Source organism: Macaca fascicularis, chromosome 4 (genome assembly GCF_037993035.2).
Source record: "Macaca fascicularis isolate 582-1 chromosome 4, T2T-MFA8v1.1".
In the NCBI taxonomy this organism is placed as follows: Eukaryota; Metazoa; Chordata; class Mammalia; order Primates; family Cercopithecidae; genus Macaca; species Macaca fascicularis.
The window spans coordinates 28034283-28059005 of NC_088378.1; the positions used below are offsets into that span (position 1 = coordinate 28034283).

The window sequence follows — 24723 nt, forward strand, 5'->3', positions numbered from 1 at the left end:
TAAATCCATTAGTACCTTACTTAGGTGGACTTGTTGTTGTATACAAGATTGTTCACATGAGTCTGGTCGAGAAAGGCGAGCTTTCTGCTTTTAGGCTCAATGTTTGCAAATTCCTGTAAAATTTAAGAGCATCAATCTGTAGTGCAGAGATCTGGAGTCACACCCAGGCTCTTCTGTCTGCCGGTTCTGTGAGCTCACATAGGTTTTACAATCCCTCATGCCTGATTTTCTCCATTGTAAATGGGCAATTATAAACAGTATCTCAGTTTGTAACCTGAGATATATGTATTTAATGAAGTTAATTTAATGAAGTAGATGCTGAATAGGCACTTTGTAACTATTTATTAAATGAATGTATATAAAGCACTTACTGTATAATGCACTTTGTAAGTTCAAAATAACAGTAGTTACCATCTGCCATGTTAAATGAAATATACTTGAGGCATCTGGAACTTTTTCTTGATAATCCAAGGCTATGGTTCTGAGCATCAGTTACTGTTTCGTGCTGTAGCACAGTCAGGAGCCTCCTGTATTGCTGGAATACATTAGGACAATTTGTATGTTAGCATGCATGTGAACCAATCCCACAGATACCCAGTGGCTTTTAAAATCTTTAAATCTTTTCCATGATTATTGTAACTTTCATACATGTATTTTATTTTTGTCAGTGTTTTTACATCCATTTTCCCACTCTTCTAATAATTTGCTCTGTATAAGCTGCTGTTAGCTCTGAAACCATCTGAGAGACTTGATAGAAATGTGAATTAGCTCAGAATGAGCAATTTCACTGCAAGAAGGTAAGGTTTCATGCACAGTCCTGGCGACATCTACTTGATTCTCTCTGTGGCCTTTTAAAATTACTGATCCCTGGGTTTAAAAAATTTTATCAATGCAGCAGCCAAGTAAAGTACAATTTAAAAGTTTAGTTTTTCTCACTGGCAGTGTGAATTGCTGTATGCCAAATTTTTCAAGTAAAGTACAATTTAAAAGTTTAGTTTTTCTCACTGGCAGTGTGAATTGCCGTATGCCAAATTTTTAAATATTTTTTTTTTGGAGACAGTCTGCAAACATGGCTTACTGTAGACTTGACCTCCTGGGCTTAAGAAAGTCTCTAGCCTCAGCCTGCCTCCCTTGTGGGACCACAGATGCGCACCGCTACACCCAGCTATTTCTTTTATTCTTTTGTGGAGACAAAGGTTTCACTTTGTTGCCCAAGCTAGTCTCAAACTCCTGGGTTCAAGTGATCCTGCTGCCTTGGCCTCTCAAAGTGCTGGGATTATAGGCATGAACCACAGTGCCTGGCCCAAATTTTTAAATTCTTAATTCATTTATATACATTATGAAAAACTAAAAGTTTAGGGAATTATGCAAAATATCTTAGCATTGAGGCTGATTTTTCTTTTATTTTGCATTCTACTCCACATGACAATGAATTATATTTTTGCCTCAGTCCCCGTAATTTCATTTTCATTTAGGATATGTATTGTGAGAATAAAATGTATTTATTGTCAGGTTTGTAGCATGGAACTTTCTAAAATGGGTATAAGGACAGATTTCAAAGGTGTGAATTAATAAAATTTTTCTAGAGAAGCATTACATTTCCATTTGTAATGTAATGTTTCTGCAGGAATGGACTATTCTCTGTATTTTTAGATTCTTTATTTTTTTATTTTTTTATTTTTCAAGATGGAGTCCTGCTCTGTCGCCCAGGCTAGAGTGCAGTGGCACATTCTCGGCTCACTGCAAGCTCTGCCTCCCTGATTCAAGCTATTCTCCTGCCTCAGCCTCCCGAGTAGCCGGGATTACAGGCATCTGCCACCGTGCCTGGCTAATTTTTGTATTTTGGGTAGAGACGGGGTTTCACCATCTTGGGCTGGCTGGCCTCGAACTCCTGACCTCATGATCCACCCGCCTCAGCCTCTCAAAGTGCTGGGATTACAGGCGTGAGCCACCGTGCCCGGCTGTATTTTTAGATTTTACATTTGTTGCTTTTCATCAAGATTTGGCCTACCTGAAAATAATCCCTTAAAAATTTACTGTGCAGTAGTGGAAGTTAAATCTATTTTAAAATTAACAAGTACTTATTAAAATGTCAACTATGTACTAGGCACTGCTGTTAACATTTTACAAATATTAACCCATTGACTCTTATAACCCTTTGAGATGGATGCTATTTTTGAGCCCATTTTACAGATAAGGAAATTGCAATATACAGGGGTTAAGTAATATGACCAAAGTCTCACGGCTAATAAATGGCAGGACAGAATTTGAACGCAGAAAGTATAATACCACAGTCTATGAACTTAATCAAACCTGAGAATCGACTGCATCAAATAGGAAATTGTAGAACTCTGTATCTCCACATTTTGTAATTCTAGTTTAAAGAAGTTCTCTTGATTATATTTTAATTACTATATTATTAGATATTTTCAGCACTTTTGAAAATCGTGTTTTTATGTTACCTAAGATGTATTAAGTGAACAAGCCAAAAATGGCTACATCATTTGTTTGTGTGTGTGTGTGTATTGCAATTATATAGCAAGTAAAATGGAGATTTCATTTATTTTTAAATAGTAGATTGTTGGTTTAAATACCTTTTATTTTTGGTTAATTTTGGTTTATTTTGGTTTATTATTGGTTTAAATATATTTCTAATATAGTTATTTCATCATTTCCTAAATTATTGAAAATGCTGGATTATTCTTCTTCTTCCTCTTACTATTTGTTGTTATTTCCTTATTATCTGTATGTGTCTTTAGTAGTCATTATCAGTGGAGGCAAAGAAAATAGCCAGGCATAGTGGATTATGCCTGTAATCCCAGCACTTTGGGAGGACGAGGCAGGTGGATCAGTTGAGGTCAGGAGTTTGAGACCAGCCTGGCCAACGTGGTGAAACCCCGTCTCTACTAAAACTACAGAAATTAGCCAGGCGTGATGGCACATGCCATCCCAGATACTCAGGAGGCTGAGGCATGAGAGTCACTTGAACCTGGAAGGCAGAGGTTGTAGTGAATTTTGATCATGCCACTACACCCCAGCCTGGGCGACAGAACGAGACTGTCTCAAAAAACTAAAAAAGAAAAAAAAGAGTCAAACTTCAAATTAGTAAATTTAGACAAAATATAGTAGAATTGGTGAAAGATTATTCAGTGTGGGGTTGAAATCACTAACAAAAAGATTTTTCTAGAATCTATTCTGTCCTCCCTATGAAAATATAAATCATAGTCTCATTTGTTTCTCCTGTGTATCTGTGTGTTTGTATGAGTTTGAGAGAAAAGCAAGGATACATTATAACTTTAAAAGTATTTATAGCCTTTGATAATAAGGTGATCAATTGAAGAAATTAATAGTATTCTAATATTTCATTTAGCTGAAGCAAGGTATGCTTTACCAACTTGTAACTATCCTCCTTTTTTCTCCTTTCTGCTTAGGAATTTCACTAAGTTGGCGTGTAAACAGATCACAGGCTGTGTCAGTTTAAAACTTCTTGTTCTGGGCATGCTATTTATTTTGCTAAGCCTGTGGCACTAGGGAGTATTAGCAAAAGCATAATTTACCTTACAGTGACAGTCTCCCGAAACACAGGAAACCTGAATTTCTCGTGTCACTGAGAGAACAATGGTAAAATTAAAGGTAGTGGGCAGAAAGGATAAAAAGGGTGGGGCGGGGGGTGGCATTTGGATGAAAAAAAAAGGGAAAAAACTTTGCCCTCGGAGAGAAATGGTGCGTGGGAGGAACTAGATTATACACCTAGATGGGAAAGGAAGCTTGGGCATCAAAGGATTAAGGACCTGTGAAATACAGATTAACGCCCATGGGAGTCTGACTGATAAAAAACTGGGACAACAGGTCTCGCTCAGCAGCCCTGAGAATCGGGCTTCCAGGGTGGTTTCCGACACTGGTTGTCTTATCTGAGTTTACCTAGGCTGATATATTTTCCCATCTCTCCTGGGATTCTACTTCTGTAAGGGGAAGATACATACAATTTGCCAGAGGTATTTGCTCAGTTATTCAAGATTTTAGACGAAAGGCTGTCTTGTTCCTAGAAGCTAGAATTTTAGAATTGGGTTAGTCTCTTGCAATTTCTTCTGGATCTATCAGTCTCAATATACTTGAGTTACAGTTTTCACTGTTTTCTTACTTAAATCATTTTGATTGTCAGAGATATTTGTAAAGATTTGAATGTCACAGATCTCACTTTCATTTTACTAATGCTTCTTTGTGTGTCTTAAATACTTGTAATCAATTTTCCATTTTATATATAATGTACTTATAGACTATTGCTAATGTTGTTTGTAATAATCCCTTGAGTTTATATGAGACCAAAAACATTGTACCAACTACATTTCTCAATTAAAATGAAAAGGAAAAGGAAGAAAGTAAACTGAGGATAATTAGCACTTTAACTTTATGGCCCTCCCTGATTGAATCTAGTTCTGCACACAAACACACGCGACTACTAGCAAAAACACTCCCCACTCCAAGATCTTTATAGAAGGCCTTTTATGGCCAGGCGCGGTGGCTCAAGCCTGTAATCCCAGCACTTTGGAAAGCCAAGACGGGCGGATCACGAGGTCAGGAGATCAAGACCATCCTGGCTAACACGGTGAAACCCCGTCTCTACTAAAAATACAAAAAACTAGCCGGGCGAGGTGGTAGGCGCCTGTAGTCCCAGCTACTCGGGAGGCTGAGGCAGGAGAATGGCGTGAACCCGGGAGGCGGAGCTTGCAGTGAGCTGAGATCTGGCCACTGCACTCCAGCCTGGGCGACAGAGCGAGACTCCGTCTCAAAAAAAAAAAAAAAAAAAAAAAAAGAAGGCCTTTTATATCCTCTTCCTTCTTTCCTGTATTTCTATAAATGGGAAAATATTTTTGAAACAAACATCCTGGTGTTACAAATTTCTAACACTTTATCTAATACCATGTCATTTTACCAGAAACTTCAGAGAAATCAGAAGTCCTTGTAGACCAAATTATTGATGATAAACCAACTCGCCTGCATAGGTATAAATCCCACCATAGTAATAAAAATTGATTTCAGGGCAGTTAGTTTCTAACATTTATTTATTCATTGTCATATGAAGGTATAGACAACATAAAAATAAAGTTCCTAGTCTTAAAAAAGAGCCGTTTAATCCTGTATTAAAATATTTATATTTCATATTGACTTCCCCATATGCAGTTTTTACTTGAAACTTTTAAAGATTTTTGTCTGCCACAGGAATTCTTGATGACTGAGGAGTTTTAGTTCTTATTTCAGTTAATCCTAATTTTAGTTATTCATATGCATAAATTTCAAATCAATCTATTAATGTTTATCAAACTGCAGAAAATTTGACACATGTTATTTCTGTATAGTAATGAGACCAATTTTATTTGTGTGTGATTGTTGAAATCAAATAAGACATTTTGAAATAAGGTTATATTACTAGTTTACCAGAATTTTTTTGTTTCATTCACTTAGGTTTTACATAAAATTTGCATTCATTTTTACGTAACATATTCTGTTTCTCCTTTTTACTACAATTGAATGGTATTATCTTTAGAATGTCTAAATAAAGTTCTTATGTATAGTGCTTGGTAATTACCCATAAATGCTGTTTTCTTTACCAGATACATTTTGGAAAAGAATGTTAAGAGGAGAAAAACACTTGCTTATTACTTTCAGTAAAAGATATTAAAATTTAGTTGAATTTTCTAAAAGAGTCATGAAATAGAATAAATATTAAAATATACTATGATGCTTATTGAAAATATTGGGAATCAAAATTCTGACTTTTCAAGGCCAATTTGCAATACACCATAGACTTATTTAGTGCCAGAACGTACTTTAGACAATCCAGTTAAAACATGTCTTATTACAAGATCAGGAAAAAGAGGCCAAAAGTGTTAAGTTTGTGAGCTGGATCACATACAATTACATATTATGTGAATTATTCTTAACAACAATCGTTAAATTAAAAGTCTGTCCTCTTCAGTGTCTTGCTGAGCTTTATTAAGATATCAGCTATTCAACAGAACACAAGGGTAAATTCAATCCACCCCTTCCCTTAAGGGAGAGAGAGAAATAAAGCCAATACAGATAGTAAATAACATGATGGGAAGGGTGTTTTAGGAACTGAAAGAAAAAGGTAAATAACCCAAGCCTAGAAACTTGGCACATGGGTGGCATGATGGAAACCATAGCATGGTGGTGGGCGACAGGAAAGGAAGGGAGACTTGAGCTGACTTTTGGACTCTAAATTATTGGCAAGGACTGGATCTGATGTTAGTAGTCTTTCCACTGTATTCTTGTGCTAAACATCAATGAAAATCAAAGTGTTATGTGAGTTATTTACTAGGTCCTTTTATATCCAATTACTTAATGTTATAAGCTCTTAATGTAAGCTTAATATGAATTAGGCTTAATATTAATGCAATTTTCTTTAATTCCGAAGTCATTCAAATGTAGACAGGCATGTGAGAAATGTATGCAAAAGATTTCTTGTAAACTCACATCCTCATATGCCTTTTTATGAGACTTTATACCCCAAAGGAACTACATGTGTATATACAAAATATTTATACTTTTGAATGATTTATATTATAATTCAAATAAACTTCAGATTTTTTATTACTACTGTGAAACTTTGGACGTAACATCACTGAAGATTAGTATACTCATCTGTAAAATGGGATATTTACAAAATTAATTTATAGGCCTATTTCAAGAATAAAACTAAATCCATGCACAACATCTAATAGAGTGCCTGATACACAATAATGCCTAATTAATGTTAGTGGGTCTTTGTCATTGTTATTATTGTCATCAATTACTTTTTTAAACATAAAAGTATATCAGTAGGTGTTATATGGCAATTGTTTTTCTTTTGTTGCAGGATAATAATGGCTGTTTTATTTTTCTCTGTGTTCTAAATTTTTCTAATTTTTTATAATATAAAATTTATATTTAGTAATGGCTCTTTCATCAATATATACTCTCTTTTAGTACTTCTTTATAAAAATGTGACTCCTTCTTGTTCCATGTGAAATTCAGGTTAGAACCAGTTCTCAATTATCTGTAGCAATTGGACTTGGTCTGTACAGTTAAAGTACATGCAAAAAAGACACAAATGCTTTCTCACGTGTGCTAATAGTCTTTCAGTCTAAGAGGGACTGCAGCAATACTTAGCTCCCTGCAATTTTCATTTGTGTACTGGCCTTTTTTAAAGACACTATGATGACAGAGAGCATGATGTTTTCATGGAATTGCAAATTCCAGCATGGATAGATCCTAGGGTGAAAAGCAGGAAACTAAAGAGGAGATAGATTAAAAATGACTCACAATATATTACAAAGGTTTTGATCTTGGTCATAAGAGAAACAGGTACCAATGAAGCTATAACAGAAGGAAGAGGTTTGCTAGCTAGGTAGCATAGTTATATCTAGGGTGAAGGGGAGGTAATGATTTTAGATTTTCCCAAATTTCTAGCTTGAATAACTTGGTGAGCATTTCCCTATACAAGAGAGGGAAAATAAGGAACAGATTGGAGTGGATTATGGAAATGAATTCCCTAAGTTCAGGACATTATATATCTTGTATCGCAGGCCAGGACTGTTTATTCTCATGTATTGCCACCTACCACATAACGACTTTTCAGTCAATGATGGACTGCAGATATAATGGTGGTCCCCTAACATTATCATACTGTATTTTTATTGTACTTTTTCTGTGTTTAGATATGGCTTACCATTGTATGACAATTGCTGTACAGGTTGTTTGTAGCTTAGGAGCAATAGGCTACAGAACATGGTCTAGACGTATAGTAGGTTATACCATCTAGGTTCATGTAAGTAACACTATTGTGTTCACATGAGAATGAAATCACCTAATCATGCATTTCTCAGAATGTATCTCTGTTGTTAATCAACACAGGAATGTAAACTTTTTTGTGTAGTACTAATCTTATATTTCTGTAGAACCTGATACTTTTCCAAAGTGCTTTCCCATATGCTGCCTCACTTCATCCAGGAAAGTCTAGGAAAAAAGAGAAAACATGCTCCATCTACTTGTAGAAAACAAGTCTCAGAGATCAAATGCATATGAATTGGCATGTCTAGAACTGAAGTCAAGATCCTTGTGCTTTAATCACTCAAGAATCTTTTTGGGTCAAGATGAAAGCTTATTTGAAGAGAACATAGCAGGTTTTATGAAGATCTTTTCCCGTCCTCATAGAAAAAACAAAAAACAAAAAAACCTCTATGCTTAAAAATTTGCTAATCTTGCTGAGAAACCCAAAGAGCATTTTCCAGTGAAAAGTAGTGCACAGCAGGTAAATGCTGTAATGGTATTTACTCAAAGATCTTAAAATTTGTTAAAAGGAGATTCATGCTAGGATCTTAGAAGTCAATTTCTGCATGCATTTTATAAATGAATAACAAATGCTGTAAATAGGGTATTTTGTAGGGAGAAAGTGTCATAGTGTCATCCTTAATGATGCGAAAGCAAACTCAGGAAAAGGTTTTGTCTTTTTAAAATAGATTTTGATTACATCTCAGCAAATTATTTTATGCTCATCAGTTGGAATTCACATTTATGTAGCAATGGAGATATTTTAATGCAACTACTGAATTGAAACACCATAAATTTTTCAGTGATTTATTTCTGAAAGAATGTTGAGAACTATAATTTTTGCTGAAAAAAAATGAAATAACTGTGAATTTGGCATTAAAAAATCCATTGAATGGCCAGTCAAAAACCACTGTGGCAAATGATATACAGTATATATACTTGCAGATATCTGTATATTTCAGAACTGGGTTGAGGGGCAGACAATGTGGAGGATAGGTAGGCAGTGGCCCTTTGTGTTTGTCAAAGTTAGACTCAAATCCCAAATCTGGAGATGCCTGTCTTGGTGGTCTTGGTGTGTGGAGTACTTTCCTTGGCCCCTGTTTCTTCATGTGTACACTGGGGATAGTAATACGTTATGTGGTTTTAAGAGGACTAAATGCAGTAAATATTTGTTCATGCAAAAATACGTACTGAGGGACAGTTATGTGCCTGACACTATTTTAGATGCTTCTGATACGTGAATGAATAAACAAGTAAGCCTGCCCTCCTGGAGATCTTATATGTGAAGAGCTCTACAATGTGTCTGGCATCAGTGGGTAATAAATTGTAGTTGTGAATGAGATGATGATGGCTTGGCAAATCTATATTTACTTAAATGGAGGAAAACAGTAATTTTAGAAATCTCATCTATCTCCCATATCTTCTACTTAATTTTTTTCTTAGATGTAAGTACAAAACAAAAGGCATAATATTTTCCCTACTAGGTAATGGGCTTTCATACTAAACAGTATCAGTATCCTTGCTTTTTAAAGGTAAAATAACTTTCGGATCCTTCAGTTTTCATATAAAAGAAGGATTTGCATTATTATAGGTCACTAGTGTTATAGTGATCAAATCACTATTTCAGATTTAAAGAAATTTTTCATTCTCCAAAGGCTCAGCATATTTTCAATAATTCATTATCACAGGTATCTTCACATCTGCTCCAAGTGTTACCTTACCCCTCTCCAGCTCCCAACTCATATAAACCTTTTATAATGAAATGATTATGATGATGGTTGAACTTCTGTGGTTGACATGTGACTGATTAGTAAACTTTGGAGTCATTTGACAAACTATATAAATTTCAGTATACATTCAGGTGACATTTTCTGAATCTATATTCATGGGCTGCCTCCCTGATTTTGACTGTAAGCTGCTGGTGAAAGCCCAATAGTGGACAATTGTATTATAAGCAGTATCCCTTTAGGTATTGATATTTGTTTCCTGTTTTTGTTTTGCCTCATGTGGGTATTGCAGGCATTTTTCTTGCTGGTTGTTTGTAGACAGTAACTATTACCAAGTGTGTAACACAGTTTAAATTCAAAATAAATTTAAGAAGTCCAGTTAAAACGCAATTGCTGGACATCACTATAAATCTCATGGGCATTACAAGGATAATAAAGAAATGCTGTGAACAATTCTACACTCACAAACTTGATAATTTTGATGAAATGAACCAAATCCATGAAAGACATAATCTGACAAAACTCACACAAGAAGAAATAGACAATCAAAAATAGTCTTATTTTGATCAATAATTGCTAATCTTTCAAAACAGAAAGCACAAGGCCCTGATGGGTTCACTGGTGGTTTCTACAAAACATTTAAGGAAGAAATTACACTAACTCTCTAAGATGTCTTCCAGAAGGTGAAAGCAGAAGGAATACTTCCCAACTCATTCTTTGAGAACAGCATTATCTTAAAATCAAAACCAGACCAAGACATATGAGAAAATAAACCATAGACTAATATCTCCCATGAACATAGATACAAAAATCCTCAACAAAATATTAGCAAATTGAATCCAATAATATATTTTAAAAATGTATATGGAACAACCAAATAGGATTTTCTCCATTATGCAATGCTGGTTCACCATGTAAAAATCAATTAATGTAAACCTTTATATCAACAGATTAATGAAGAAATATCATTTGATCATATAAATAGATACATGAAAAGTATTTAACAAAATCTACCACATAGCCATAATAAAACTCTCAGCCAAGTAGGAATAGAGGGGAACTTCCTCAACTTGATAGAAGACATTTACAAAAATCCTACAACTAACACATACTTAATGTTGAGAAACTAGAAGCTTTTTCACTAAGACCAGGAAAAAGGCCAAGATGTCCTTTTTCACTATCTCTTTTCAACACAGTACTGAAAGTCCTAGCTTATTCAATAAGACAAGAAAAGGGAAAAATGTATATGTATATTGGAAAGGAAGAAATGAAACTTCACAGATGACATGATTGTGTAGAAAATCTAAAAGAATTGGCAAAAAAACTTCCTGGACTAATGATTATAACAAGTTGGTATGACCATGTAACGGTAGATACATGTGTGTAGAGGTTATATCTGTGGCTATTGGGAACTACTTTTTGTTCAGTTTTGCTGTTATTCTAAAACTGCTTTAAAAATAGTCTATTAAAAAGGAGAAAATTCAATTGCTTATGGAATAGTAGGGAAAAAGTACCACATAGACACCTTGTATACTGGATTTGCCTTGAATGTCTTAAATTAGCATGCCTTATTAGCAATGGTAGACATGGATAGTTGGCATACTTCCTTTGGGGGAAAATGTGTTAGCTCTACTCTGATAACATACACAGCTGACAATGCCAGTTAACATTCTGAAAATTTTATTGTAGTGGAATATACTCAATTGTCGTATCACAGTGGAATCCAAAAATGTGTAGCTTAAGGATTTACTACAACTATTAGAGAGTGTTAATACTACATTGCATTTGCATTTTTGCTTTTGGGATTTCTTTCAGAATAAGCAGTGTGCATTAGAGTCACACAACCTTAACAGTAGTTGTAACAAAGCAGCTGAGTAACATAAAGTTGCCAAAGATCTGTATGGCACAAAAATGTTTGCAGTAGACAGTTTTCAAATGCCCTTGCTACAAAAAATGGTAATTTAAAACATTAGCTCACTTGATGCCAGTAGTTTCAGACCAGTCTGGGTAACACAGGAAGATCCCATCTCTACAAAATAATAATAATAAAATTAGCCAGATGTGGTGGTGTATGCCTGTAGTCCCAGTTACTCGGGAGGCTGAGACAAAAGGATAACTTGAGCCCAGGAGTTTGGGCTCCATCATGCCACTGCACTCCAGCCCAACCCACAGAGTGAGACCATGTCTCAAAAATGAAATAAAAAATAAACCATTTTCAAGGAGCTCAATGTGGAGAAATAGAAAATTGACATTTATCTTAGAGTTATCTTCATCAGTCACTTGTTAACCACTTGCCAGCTTACTTACTGAAAAGTTTTCCATTGTTCCTAAAAGAATGATTTAGCTTTTACCTGCTAAAGACAGTAATCTCTAGTACTGTTGCGTTCTGTGACAAGTAATGGAACCTGGTCAAAACATAAATCCAAAAGTATTCACTGGATTTAATGATTTAAGCAGAGTCTACAGAAAGAAAACCATATTTGATGTACCGATTGATTACACAAGATGTTGAGTTGATTTGCATATGGTACATTATTTATAAACATTGCTTTGTTTTACAAAAGCATCTACTAGGATTTATGTGCTAAAATAAATTCTGAACTCTCATGTATTATACACTTAAGTTTACAAATTCATATATAAGTGCCTGAATACATTATTTTTCTATTTTATACATTGGCATAGAAAATTTATTTTCACATGACTTACCTTAGCACAATAGTGGGAAGTGTTGCATATACTACCTACAGTTCCTTTTTGCAAATACTTTATCCTTTTAAATAATATCCTCTACCTCCTCCAGAAATGTTGTGAAAAATATGGCCAACATGGTTGAAGTTAACGAATATATAAAATTTTCATTGGATCTAAGATAAAGTCAATCACCATTGACAACCTGAGGGGAGAGATACTCTTGCTTACAGAATATATTCCGTATACAACAAGCTATATAACAGGTTAGATGGTGTGGTGGTTTTCTCGTTTTGCTGGATAGTTGTATTAAGCAGGCATTTATCGAGCATTGAATTTGAACAAGACACAAGTCAACCAGGCACATTCGTGTGAGTACTGTGATTGGGCCTGAAAGTCATGGTCTTCCTTCTAAAGTTGTTTAGCATCTAGTTGCTAAGTTAACACCTGAGAATTCCCTGCTGGCAAATATTGTTCTTTCTTTTGGTTTGTTCAACATTTCTATGATCTATCTCTTACTACTTTGATTTCTTTAAACCTTGCTATTTTAACCTAGAACCCCATGATCTGCCATGTTGAAACACCAATACTTCACCAGTAGAGCATACATTTCCACTTCACTATGCCTGTGTTTATGTGACCTTCTCTTTGTATAATTCATTTCTGCCTCCTCCTCTATACAACCAAATCAAAGCCCAAGACTATTGCAGGCAAACTCTGCAAAGAGTTCCCTGAACCTAGGTGCCTACCTCTCTCCCTTAGAAAGAATGGATTGTTCATTTGTCTGGATTTTATTCATACACATTTAGCACATCCCATGAAAATAAACAAAACATATTATCTAGTGATTGTAAGGCACTAGCGTTATCTTGGCTAGTTCTCAATATCACCTTGTGCAGTAAATACTCTTATCCTCATTTTATGGATGAGGATTCTGAAACACACAGTTTATGTAAGTTGCCCGATCTTAGTAAACTGGCAGATGGGTCATTCCAATTTGAGGATTCACTTCCAGAGTCATCTCTCTTAGCCAGTTTGCTATAGTATATGTACATATTCTATTATAGTTACATATGTATATACCAGTACCCTTGTTTTCCTCCGAACCTTAATACTAAGTTTCTTAAGTTCAGCAATCATGTTTATATCTTTCATATTCAATACTAACTAGCATTTAACATATACTTTGTAAACACTTGCAGAATATTTGTTGAATGAGTAAGTTAAAAGGATGTCATGTTCTAGAAGAGTGTTTTAGTAATCCTGTTTTGAGCCGTTTATGAAAATGTTACTTTTGCCTTCAGGTCTTCTAAACATAACCTATTTTAGATTCTTTAACTGAAGTCAAAGTTTTGGTTAGATGACAGAGAAAGAAGTCAGATTATCTCTAATATGAATGAAAACTGCTAAAGAATATTAAATTCTAGTTGCAAAAACTTGACATGTGGGTTGGTGGTGGGGAATAAATTTTATGACTACAGTCATTTTGGTATAATAGGATAATGATCATAGGAACTTACAACACCTCTTATGTAAATTAGTAATGAAGCTTTACCATGTTCTGGGTAGTGAGAAAATTGTCCATCTAGAGGCATAAGTCAGATGAGATGGTAATAGGTGTCGTGTTTAACAGCAAGGCATGCAAGTCAGCAGACATATTCTCAAATCTAAGCTTTGTTGTATGTTCAGAAAGACACAACTTCTTTGAGCCAGGAACGGCCACTTATTAACTAAACAAATTACTTTACTTTTCTTCACCTCAGTGAAACCAAGATAAAGATACAGCCTATGTCAGGTTTTAATGCACATTAAGTCATAGGACACTCATAAAGTGCTCAGCATATTGCCTGCCCATATCAGTACATGCTGACCTTTTATAATTGTTCAGTGCATTTACCTACGAAACATTTTAAAATCCAGTATCAATCCCATGGAGTTATTTGAAGAACTAAATGAGATAGCAGAACACTATGCTGGACCCATAGGAAGCTATATATAAATGGTAGCTAAGAACCATTATATTATCAGATAAACATTTATAAGTTTTTTCCAATTGCACACCCCTTTAAATCTGTCATAACAACTTAATAACCTATTACATTTTAAATACATTTTTGAATTGGACATTAGTATAGCACATTACTGTGATTATTTACATAGTCCACGTGACCAAAACTCGAAGTAAAAAGGCTAAAAAATTGAATGTGAAGTAAACATTAAATTGATTTTAAGTGAGACCTAAGTAAAGCATTGTAAGATCTAAGGAAGCTTTATGTCCCATAAACTAAAGAAGCTATCTGCCACCAGACCAAAGAAGTAGCCTATGGCTATAAATTAAGAAAATCATTAAAGCAGGCACATGAAAACACTTCAGGTCAGAACTGGAAAGAGTAATATATGATGGCAAGAATCTTCTTTTAATTATAGATCCTAGTCGATACACATATTTATATGTTTATATCAAAAAGGTGAATGTTTCAGTCAAAGAGATGAGATTTGAGAAAAATAAAAATTATTAGTAGGACTACCTTTGTTGCATAATAAGAAAACTGAGTTTCATATAGACAGAGTCTCCAAACATTGATTTTCCATCAAAGACAGCAGGGAATCTGAAAATAATGTATACATTTTTGTACACATTGGCTGAATGTCTGCAATAAAATATCGTTATCAAATTCTGAATTATTGACTGTGAGCCAGTTACCTTTTTTCTTACTGAGGAGCCCTTGGTCAAAGCATTATGTTTTTTCCCCCCAGCTCCATAGTCTTCCACACTTTGCCTCATTTCAGTAATGTATTTAATGTCAGGTTGCTACCTTCTCCAAATAACATATACGTCGTGTTGTTTACCTTCAGTAGTCCTCTTTATTATGTGCATTGAAGTCTACTTTTACTACCTGGTCTACAAAACCTTTCGCACATTCGTCCTCTGACTCTTTCCCACATCACATGCAGATCTTCACTTATTTTCACCTGGGACTTTCGGCTTGGGTCAACAATCTCACCTGCAAACTCACTCAGGGCATCTTACTTCCTTTCACTTAATACCATTCTCATCTTTGCCTTTCAGTTTTGCCAACACTTATGTACTTTACTAACCTTAAGTTTCATTATCTTTTGCTTTTTACGTAGTTTAATCTTCTCCGTGTTAGGATGCCATATGCCTTTTCACCTCAAGTAAGTTATAGGCTTCCTAAAGATAAAAATAATTTCTTTCTATTTTGTTTTCCTATCATACACAGCACCAGGTGCGTCTAGTTCACTGTCGATCAAAGCCTGAGAAGATATTTCAGCATTTTTTGTCAGGGGTTGAAGTGGCATTTAAAAACTTAAAATTCTAATTGCCCGTATTTTATTATTTAGGTCGCACCCAGAGTGTGAGAAATTGAGAACGCGTCTCTGTGCTTGGTTTTATCTCTAAATCTAATGGAAACAAGCAGAGATCACCAGAGGCTTAGAACATATACAAGGAACAATTTTCTGTAAAAGTATTTTAGTGATTGTTATCATTTCCCATCTTTTATAACCTCCTTCCTGTTGATTTTTTTTTTTTTTTTTTTTTTTTTTTGAGACGGAGTCTCGCTCTGCCGCCCAGGCTGGAGTGCAGTGGCCGGATCTCAGCTCACTGCAAGCTCCCCCTCCCGGGTTCATGCCATTCTCCTGCCTCAGCCTCCCGAGTAGCTGGGACTACAGGCGCCCGCCACCGCGCCCGGCTAGTTTTTTTGTATTTTTTTAGTAGAGACGGGGTTTCACCGTGTTAGCCAGGATGGTCTCGATCTCCTGACCTCGTGATCCGCCCGTCTCGGCCTCCCAAAGTGCTGGGATTACAGGCTTGAGCCACCGCGCCCGGCCCTTCCTGTTGATTTTTAAAAGGATGTAAAGGAAATATTAAAAACATTTTATCTGCAATTCTTTCCTTTGTGGGACACTAGATGTTAGATTTTTGTATTTCACTGTAGACTCTGCCACTTCATAACTATTTTACTCGAGCTCACATTAATCAACTTCAGAGTGACCTCAAGTAAGCTTAATTAACCTTTTTTGGTTTCACTTTTTTTTCTTGATGGGGTAAGATGATATCTAAATTTCTTTCTAGCTCTCATATGTTTGGCCTATTTATATAAAATTCTTTCCACATGTAGAGTTCATTTCAGTCCTACAAGTCTACATATTCTTGGCTTACCAGAGTAAATTATCAAGAACTAGATAGAACTGAAAAACACCTGAATAGGGCTGATCTCAGTAGATATAAAACTATTAACCATTTCCAAATCATCAACCTCTATTGTCTTCAGCACTTTGGCTTGATTAAAGATTTTCTCCCCCACTGATTTTTCTCCCTATTTAATCCACTTAAATTTGCATCATTTTGTTTTCTTTTATCATCACTGCTTGAGGCTTCCTGCCAGTATGAATTTTAAAGTCTTACAGTCCCTAATTCTCATCTGCTTAAATGTTATAAATGTTGTACATATCTTAGCTGCGTGATTTCCTCTGGGCATTTTTAAAGCTTACTTAAAACTGTTGAACCCCTTCCTCAAAAATTCTCAAATTCAAGTTTGATTTGGTATATGTGTCTATGAGGAAGGCAACCATGGCTAAACATGAGAGTAGGAAAATACACCTACATTCCAGGTCAAGAGGAATTTGACTCCTCTGCTTTTACAGATAATCAGTTTATTGTTGTAATCATGCTGCCAAGATACTTGGGGTAAACCTAATAGTGTAACTGTAGATGCTCCAAAGCCACACTACCTAGTTTCATATCCAGGATCTACTACTTTCTAGAGATGTGACATTGAGCAAGATGCTTATTCTCTAACTCATAGGATTGTTACATGCATTAAATAAAGTGATATATGAAAAGCAAACGAAAGAGCACCTAGTACATAACCTTCAACAAATGTTAGTTGTTGTTATTATTATTAGCATGTTCAAAGACATTTTTGGAGTAATCCTGTAAATAGCGTGGGAATCTCACATTCTTATTTCACCAAGATTTAGAAATATGTTTAGTTTGGTATACCTGTTTAACATATGTTTAAATAAACAAATTTTCTTATGAAGTCTGTGGTCCTAGCAACATTTATGACAGGAAAACTGATTGTATCATTTCCCTTAGTCTACAAGCACACTAAAGAATAGGGACTTGCAAAACTATCTAAGGGAGCCCACTATAGCAGTTAAGATGAGAACACCTGCAGCCTGATTTGTACCACACTACCTAGGGCATCTCATGGAGCACATCAAGAGGAAAGCCAGAGAAACGAAAGGTTGTTGTTAGCATCCTCCATTTTCTTCAGATTTTTCTTGTCTAAAAGGAAGGAACTGAAATACAGAAATCAATGTTTATGTGCTTTTAAGGGCCTGATTTTAACTGGAAGGCAAGGCGTTTGATATATGCAACTGGGTTTTTGTCTTTCTCACACTTCACTCTGGTGTCTGGACAGCACTGTAGATGATCTCAGTCCACTGTAAAACAAAACAAAACAAAACGCCAGTCTGCCATGTAACACCCAGTAACAACGCAGCTTTAAGATACAGATATCTTCTCCTCTTGTGAATATTTACAGTACTTTTTATTTCTCCTAACGCACTGTGACCTATAACACTCTACTGGAGAATTAGAAATTTGCTCTCTAGTTGTTTCACGAACTTATGATTCATTTCTTCATATAGAAAAAAATGATTATTTGAGTATCAGAGCCTTATCTTATATCTCCTTGAAACCTCCCGTATTTCTTACTCTAATTCTGAAATATTTTAAAGTTAATATTTAATGTAAAAAATGACCTAGTAACTATTTCTTAGTTGTTTCTTACTCCTTAGAAATTGTGTCTTTGCATTTCTTCCTAGGAAGATTGAGAAATAAAAATCTGCAGGAATCCACATGTTAGGTGCTTTTCTTTGTTCTTTATTAAGGCTAAGAATGAGGTAAGAAGAGTAAAGAAGATCACAGATCAGTACTTTGTTAGAATTTCAGCTTTAATTGGTCAGGAACACCTAGAGCTTGTTTCCACTCACATAGTTAAATGTCTTATGTTTTTCATTGCTCTGTCCTTCAGTTTTTCAGGTGCGGTGATCCAAAGTTTGCTGATGTCACCAAAGCAGTATATATCAACATTTTTTCCATAGTGAGGCAGTTAAGGTTGCAATTTCTAACATCAAACAGACCTAGATCAAATTCTAATACCTTCTTACTCTTTTCACTAAAGGAACTGGCTCATTTCTCTATTATCTGATAATCATTTCATAACTTTTAAAATTATGACCAATATCTTTATTATGTGAAAGTTTGAGATTTACTTTTCATTATATATAGCTAGAATTGAGTGGTAGACTTCTCTCCACTTACAATCCATGTAACTATGAACAGAGTACTTAACTTTTTAAATGTTATTTTATTTCTCTGTAAAATTGAGACATTAAAAAATATTCAATAACATGGTCGTAGAAGTGTGGTGAAGAATTTAGAGATTCTTCTTCAAAAGTAGGCTCTGATGATTAGCATAGTTGAAAAACTGCTGTTCATGTTAACCTAACAGTTCCATGAAAAACTGACTCATAAGAGAGTAAATGAAACTTCTTAGCTAGGTTATTTTAAACATTTTAGCCTGTTTGGATAATATTCACACTGACGTATTCAATTAATTTAATCTAATTTCATAAATACTGGATGTTTTCCTTGTTTCAAGCATATACTTGTGAAAAAGACCCACACAGGTCACAGTTGACCCCAAGTCCTAAATAAAATCTTGTGACACATTCTGAATCTGAATAACGCTTGCTGTTGTCACTTAAAATTTTGTATATTACATACATGTATTTATTTTTAACTAAATGTTAGCATGATTATTATAAAAACCTATATATATAACCTTTCAAAAATGTCTGTGTGTAGAATTGTTTAATCAAAATATGGATTTTGCTCCTTTATGCAGCCTGATTTTAACATGATGTGTACTTAAGTTATACTCAAATGTGTATTTTATATTCTGTATAATTTTGATGAAAATACTAGGCTTAGAATTTTCCTAATATTGTGTTCCACTTACCTTAGTAAGTATACAACCTCTTATGAGATCAACTCTCTCAGTAAACATTAAATATCTCCCTGAGGACTCTTTTTTTGTGTTATTGCTTTATAATATAATAGGAAGAGATCACGTTTTTCTGTAAGCTGGTTTGCATTAAACATCAAGCTTACCTATTCCCCTGAGTACTTTTAAAACTACTGTTATAACAACTGGGCTAATAGTTGAAGAATCAAATCTAAGTTTCAATCTTTGTATCTACGCATGCATGTGACAGTGTCTATGTGTCTATCCCTGGGCCCAGAGATCTCTTTGTTGCGATGTCTTATTTATCTAGGAAAACTAGGCAAATTATTTCTCTATAAACAAGAAGCAGAGACTAGAAAGCAAAACTGTAGGAAAATTTTAGAACAAGGAAAACATTGGTCTAATGAGGTGAATAATAGTTTTACACATGAATAAGTAATTGCAGCATCTACTTGCTGTTCTGTTTGATTACAAGAACTGAGGTGAACTATTATGACTACAATATTTTCATTGTATTGCATGCAATGTGATGGTCTCCAAAATGTCGTCCAGGATGATCTAACATTATCAACTCAATGGAATTGCTAAAGAATAACCATTTTATTCTTTTCCTTGTTGAAATCTATCTTGCCATTCCATGGCCTACTTGAAAAAATTAGCTCTTAAATATCTCCAGGATACATTCATGGAAATCCCAATACTCTGATGTTTTAATGATCAGGTCCGGGAATGGCTCTATCAAACCCCTATTATGGGATTCTCACTCCACACACTTAGGCTTTCCTAATTCTAAGTTGTTTTTAGTTACAGTCAAACACTATGCTGCTCAGCAGATTTGACCATGTTATTTCTGAAAATCCTTCTTACAGTCTTCTGAAAAATTCTTACTCATCTTTTAAGGCTTACTCCATGTTCATCTTCCCCAGGAATTCTTTACTGAACTCCAGGTGGGGCTATAGATGCTTTTTTTCTTTACATTGGGCTTGTGTTATTAAAATGATCTATTATGTGTTTTTTTTCTTCATTAGACTCTTCACTCCCAACACCTAGGGTTCTTTCTCATATTTAGACTTCAAAATGTTTATTGAACTGAGAATGATTTAAGAACGTAGATGAAGTCCTTGACAAGACACCTAAATAAGAAAGCACATTTTGTTTTGCTGCTGATACTTGATTGTACTTGAAATGATAGAAACCTTCAAAATCAAGGAAAACACAGGAATTTTCAGTAGAATTAGCTTTTAGTTTTCTTCTGAAATTTGGTGGCTTATGCCTGTAATCCCAGCACTTTGGGAGGCTGAGGCAGGCGGATCATGAGGTTGAGAGCATCATGGCCAACATGGTGAAATCCCGTCTCTACTAAACATACAAAAATTAGCTGGGCATGGTGGCAGGTGCCTGTAGTCCCAGCTACTAGGGAGGCTGAAGCAGGAGAATAGCTTGAACCTGGGGGCGGAAGTTGCAGTGAGCCGACATCGTGCCACTGCAATCTGGCCTGACAATAGAGCAAGACTCCGTCTCAAAAAAATAAAAAATAAAAAAAAAAGTAATTATTTAACTTAGAGGCAAGCTGAAATAAATATAAATTTCATCTTTAGATAGCACAAACGAAATGTTTACAAATTAGGCATACTACATAAAAGACTAGCCTGTCATTTGTCATAAACTCTATTTGCTAGAGTGTAGGTTTATTCTCAAATGACCTGATTTCTCAGTTATTTGTTAGCTACATGCAATTGGAAAGTATAGCTCCTTAAAGCAGAATTGTGGAAAGTTGTGCTATAATAGATGAGGTCAGCAGCCTGGCTAAACTTCAAAGCAAATGAGAAGTTTATAATTCGAAACCTGGGAATGCTGATGCATAAATTGGCCATTATGAATTTATCAAAGCATCAAAATTTTATATTTTCTGTATGGGAAGTGTATGCAGGAAAACTGTAGCGTGAAAAAGGGCTTACTATAGAAGGAACCAACAAGTGTGATTGGCGAAAGCTGGGAAGAGTTTTCTGCAGAGCCAACATTTACTCTGAAACCTGGTATCTTGGATATTATTTAGCAATATCTCCATCTGGCTAAGAGATGGACTATACTCTCATTATTTTTCCCAAGTCAATCACCTAGAGGTGATGAATGATTTCTTGGGTTGATGAGTTACTGGGGAAGAGGAGACCAAGGAGATTCTGGAGCCTGTTAAGTATGTAAGGCTAGTAAAAGGAGGGATGCAATATTTTGGCAAAGTGAGAAGACTATGCATCCTGAAAAAGGTAACTAAATGGTCTTTATTTTTTCTACTCTGGTTAATTATTTTCTGACAATTAATATGTATCATCCTTATTAGACTTTTGTTATAATGCAAATTAAGAATTGCAAAGCATGATTTTCCACATGACTTATTATGTAACACCTGTAAGCTCTTTGAGGACAGGGATCATGCATTATTTGAATGTCTCATGCGAGGAATGCCCCAACAGATTTAACTTCAAGCAAAATGTATGCAAAATGAAGTATGACTATGTGACTTCTATTAGGGCATAATACTGAGTAATAAAATAATACACTATATCTAGTTAATATCAATAATATTTCATTGGTTTCACAACTGCTTAGGAGGAATGGGTTTCGGGATGGTTTTGTAACAAATAGTAGAACAATAAATTCTTTAGTACAATTTAAAAAGTTTTGCCAATAGAAAAATAAATGGGCCGGGCATGGTCGCTCAAGCCTGTAATCCCAGCACTTTGGGAGGCCAAGACGGGTAGGTCATGAGGTCAGGAATTTGAGACCAGCCTGACTAATATAGTGAAACCTCATCTCTACTAAAATATACAAAAATGAGCCAGGAGTGGTGGCATGTGCCTATAGTCCCAGCTACACGGGAGGCTGAGGTAGGAGAATCACTTGAACCCAGGAGGCGGAGGTTGCAGTGAGCCAAGATCACTCCACTGCACTTCAGCCTGGGCAACAGAGTGAGAATCCATTTAAAAAAAAAGAATAAGAATAAGAATTAAATAACAAAGTGTGTTTTCCCCCTTGAACATTATATTTTAAAAATAAGGCCAGATTCTTATAGATGAAAAATAAAATAAGAGATAAAGTTAGGTTTACCCTATTCCCTGTTTTGTCATAAAGACAAACTGAAATACATTTAAATTTCACTTTTTAGATAGAGGATGGTCCATATGATATAGTCCTAGTTTAATGATTGAAAAGCTAGAGGCATAGGCCGGGCGCGGTGGCTCAAGCCTGTAATCCCAGCACTTTGGGAGGCCGAGACGGGTGGATCACGAGGTCAGGATATCGAGACCATCCTGGCTAACACGGTGAAACCCCATCTCTACTAAAAAATACAAAAAACTAGCCGGGCGAGGTGGCGGGCGCCTGTAGTCCCAGCTACTCAGGAGGCTGAGGCAGGAGAATGGCGTAAACCCGGGAGGTGGAGGTTGCAGTGAGCTGAGATCCGGCCACTGCACCCCAGCCTGGGCGACAGAGCAAGACTCCGTCTCAAAAAAAAAAAAAAAAAAAAAAAAAAAAAAAAAAAAAAAAAAAGAAAAGCTAGAGGCATAAATATGCTATGTTGAAGAAAATATACATAATACATATAATGTATAATATTTGTATACTTTTATGGTTATAGGAATAAGATAATTGGTTGATTATCTAATATATGGCATGCCCTTTAGAGATGTTATCCCATTTAATTCCTGTAATAATATGAAGTAGAGATATTATCTGCTTTTTTAATATGATGATTAGAAGTGTCAGGAATTTAAGTAACATAAATTCACAATTACAGAGCTTCTAAATGTTAAAAATGTAATTTGAATTTAGGTTGCCTGACCTGAAAGTACAGACATCGCTTTAATCACAAAATTGCTCTCTATGTAGATTGGAAGAAACCCAAATAACATTCTGACATTGGATTTGACAAGTTGCTTAATTATGCATACCAATGTAAAGACATTGTTCAGCCTTTGCAACTTTTTATTTTTGAATGCATTAAAAGTCAAATTCTTCTTGCTCAGTAAATGGCTGTATGAAAGAAGTGCCATTGAAAAGCCAGCTGGAAGGGAATGAGGTTAAAGCTGTGGTTCTCAGGAGGTGGGGGAATGTTGCCTTCCAGGAGACTTTTGACTATTGACTGTCACAATGTATGTGGTGTGGGTGGGTAGGGAGAGGTGCTCCTGGCACCTAGAGCCCAGGCATGCTGCTAAACATCTTACAATGCACAGGACAGACCACAGCAACAAAGAATTATCCAACCCAAAATATCAATAGTGCTGAGGCTGAAAGAGAGGGTTAAAGCCTTTGTATGGACCCTACCCAAAAAGAAGTAGGGGACTCTTTTTGTCCTGTTTATTTTGGTTTGGATTTCTGTTGGATTTAAAGATCAATTGCTACCAGTATTACTGCCTTATAGGATACTGGTTGTCTCCAAACAAAGATATCTTAATTTCTAAAGACCTTCATTCTTGTGATTGGAATTTTCAATCCTATGCAAGTTAAGGAAATGTTCTCTTACATGTGAAAATTGAACACAGTTTATTTTTTACTGCAGAAATTTCTTCCTCATTCAGAACCTGACAAAGCCACTTATTGTTTCTTGTAAGATTTCCTGATCCTTGAGACACAAAGCGATGCTTGAGTGCATCTTTTGAATTAGCAGATTTTGGGGAGTGTATGCAAGACGAGTAATGAAGTTAGAAAGTAATTTAAATCTAAAAAGAACTCTATTAATGAAGTTTACTTAGAAAGAAATTGGTTTAGAAGATACTATTCTTTAAAAAAAATTGGTTTTATCATGTCTGAAGAGTATATACAGATATAATTTTTGTTTCTTTCCGACATATGTGTAACTCCTATCATGGTAATATATTGAATTTAACATTTATTTAATGCCTAATGTTTACAAGGAGCCAACAGACACATTTGTCAACATCTGCAAATGGCAAGATATTCCACAGCAAATAGAATTGTTTGTGTGAATGTTAATGTAAACCTGTAAAGGACACAACTCTTTTTGAGATGTGATTGTATCAATATTAATATAAGAGGTTTTCTGTCATACATTTACCTCATGTGCTGTACGTAAAAACAAAAATCACTTCCTGCAATATGGATATTGATGTCACAACCTGACAATTTAAATTAGATAGTTCTGCTTTGTTAGGAGAAACAAACTCAGATGCAGGCTTCTAATTGATGTGGGGCCCCTAGAATTGTGGTCCATTTCTTGTCCTGTAGAACCTTCCCTCTATTCTCTGGCATATTAATAGCAATTTCTCCTTTCTGCTCAGTATCACAAACTTGCCCTGAGGCAAGGAAGCAAAAAGAGGCTGTCTTCTTGGAATTTGAGGGTGGGGACAAAATATATGAAGACAATTTTATATCTGAATGAATTATCTTGCCACAGGTGC

At 35.3% G+C, this 24723-nt stretch overlaps 1 protein-coding gene across 7 annotated transcripts in view; it reads left to right on the forward strand.

Moving 5' to 3' along the window:
- Nucleotides 1-24723, forward strand: part of NKAIN2 (sodium/potassium transporting ATPase interacting 2) — a 1020326-nt gene that overhangs the window by 284291 nt on the left and 711312 nt on the right. The gene's annotated exons all lie outside the window — the stretch shown is intronic.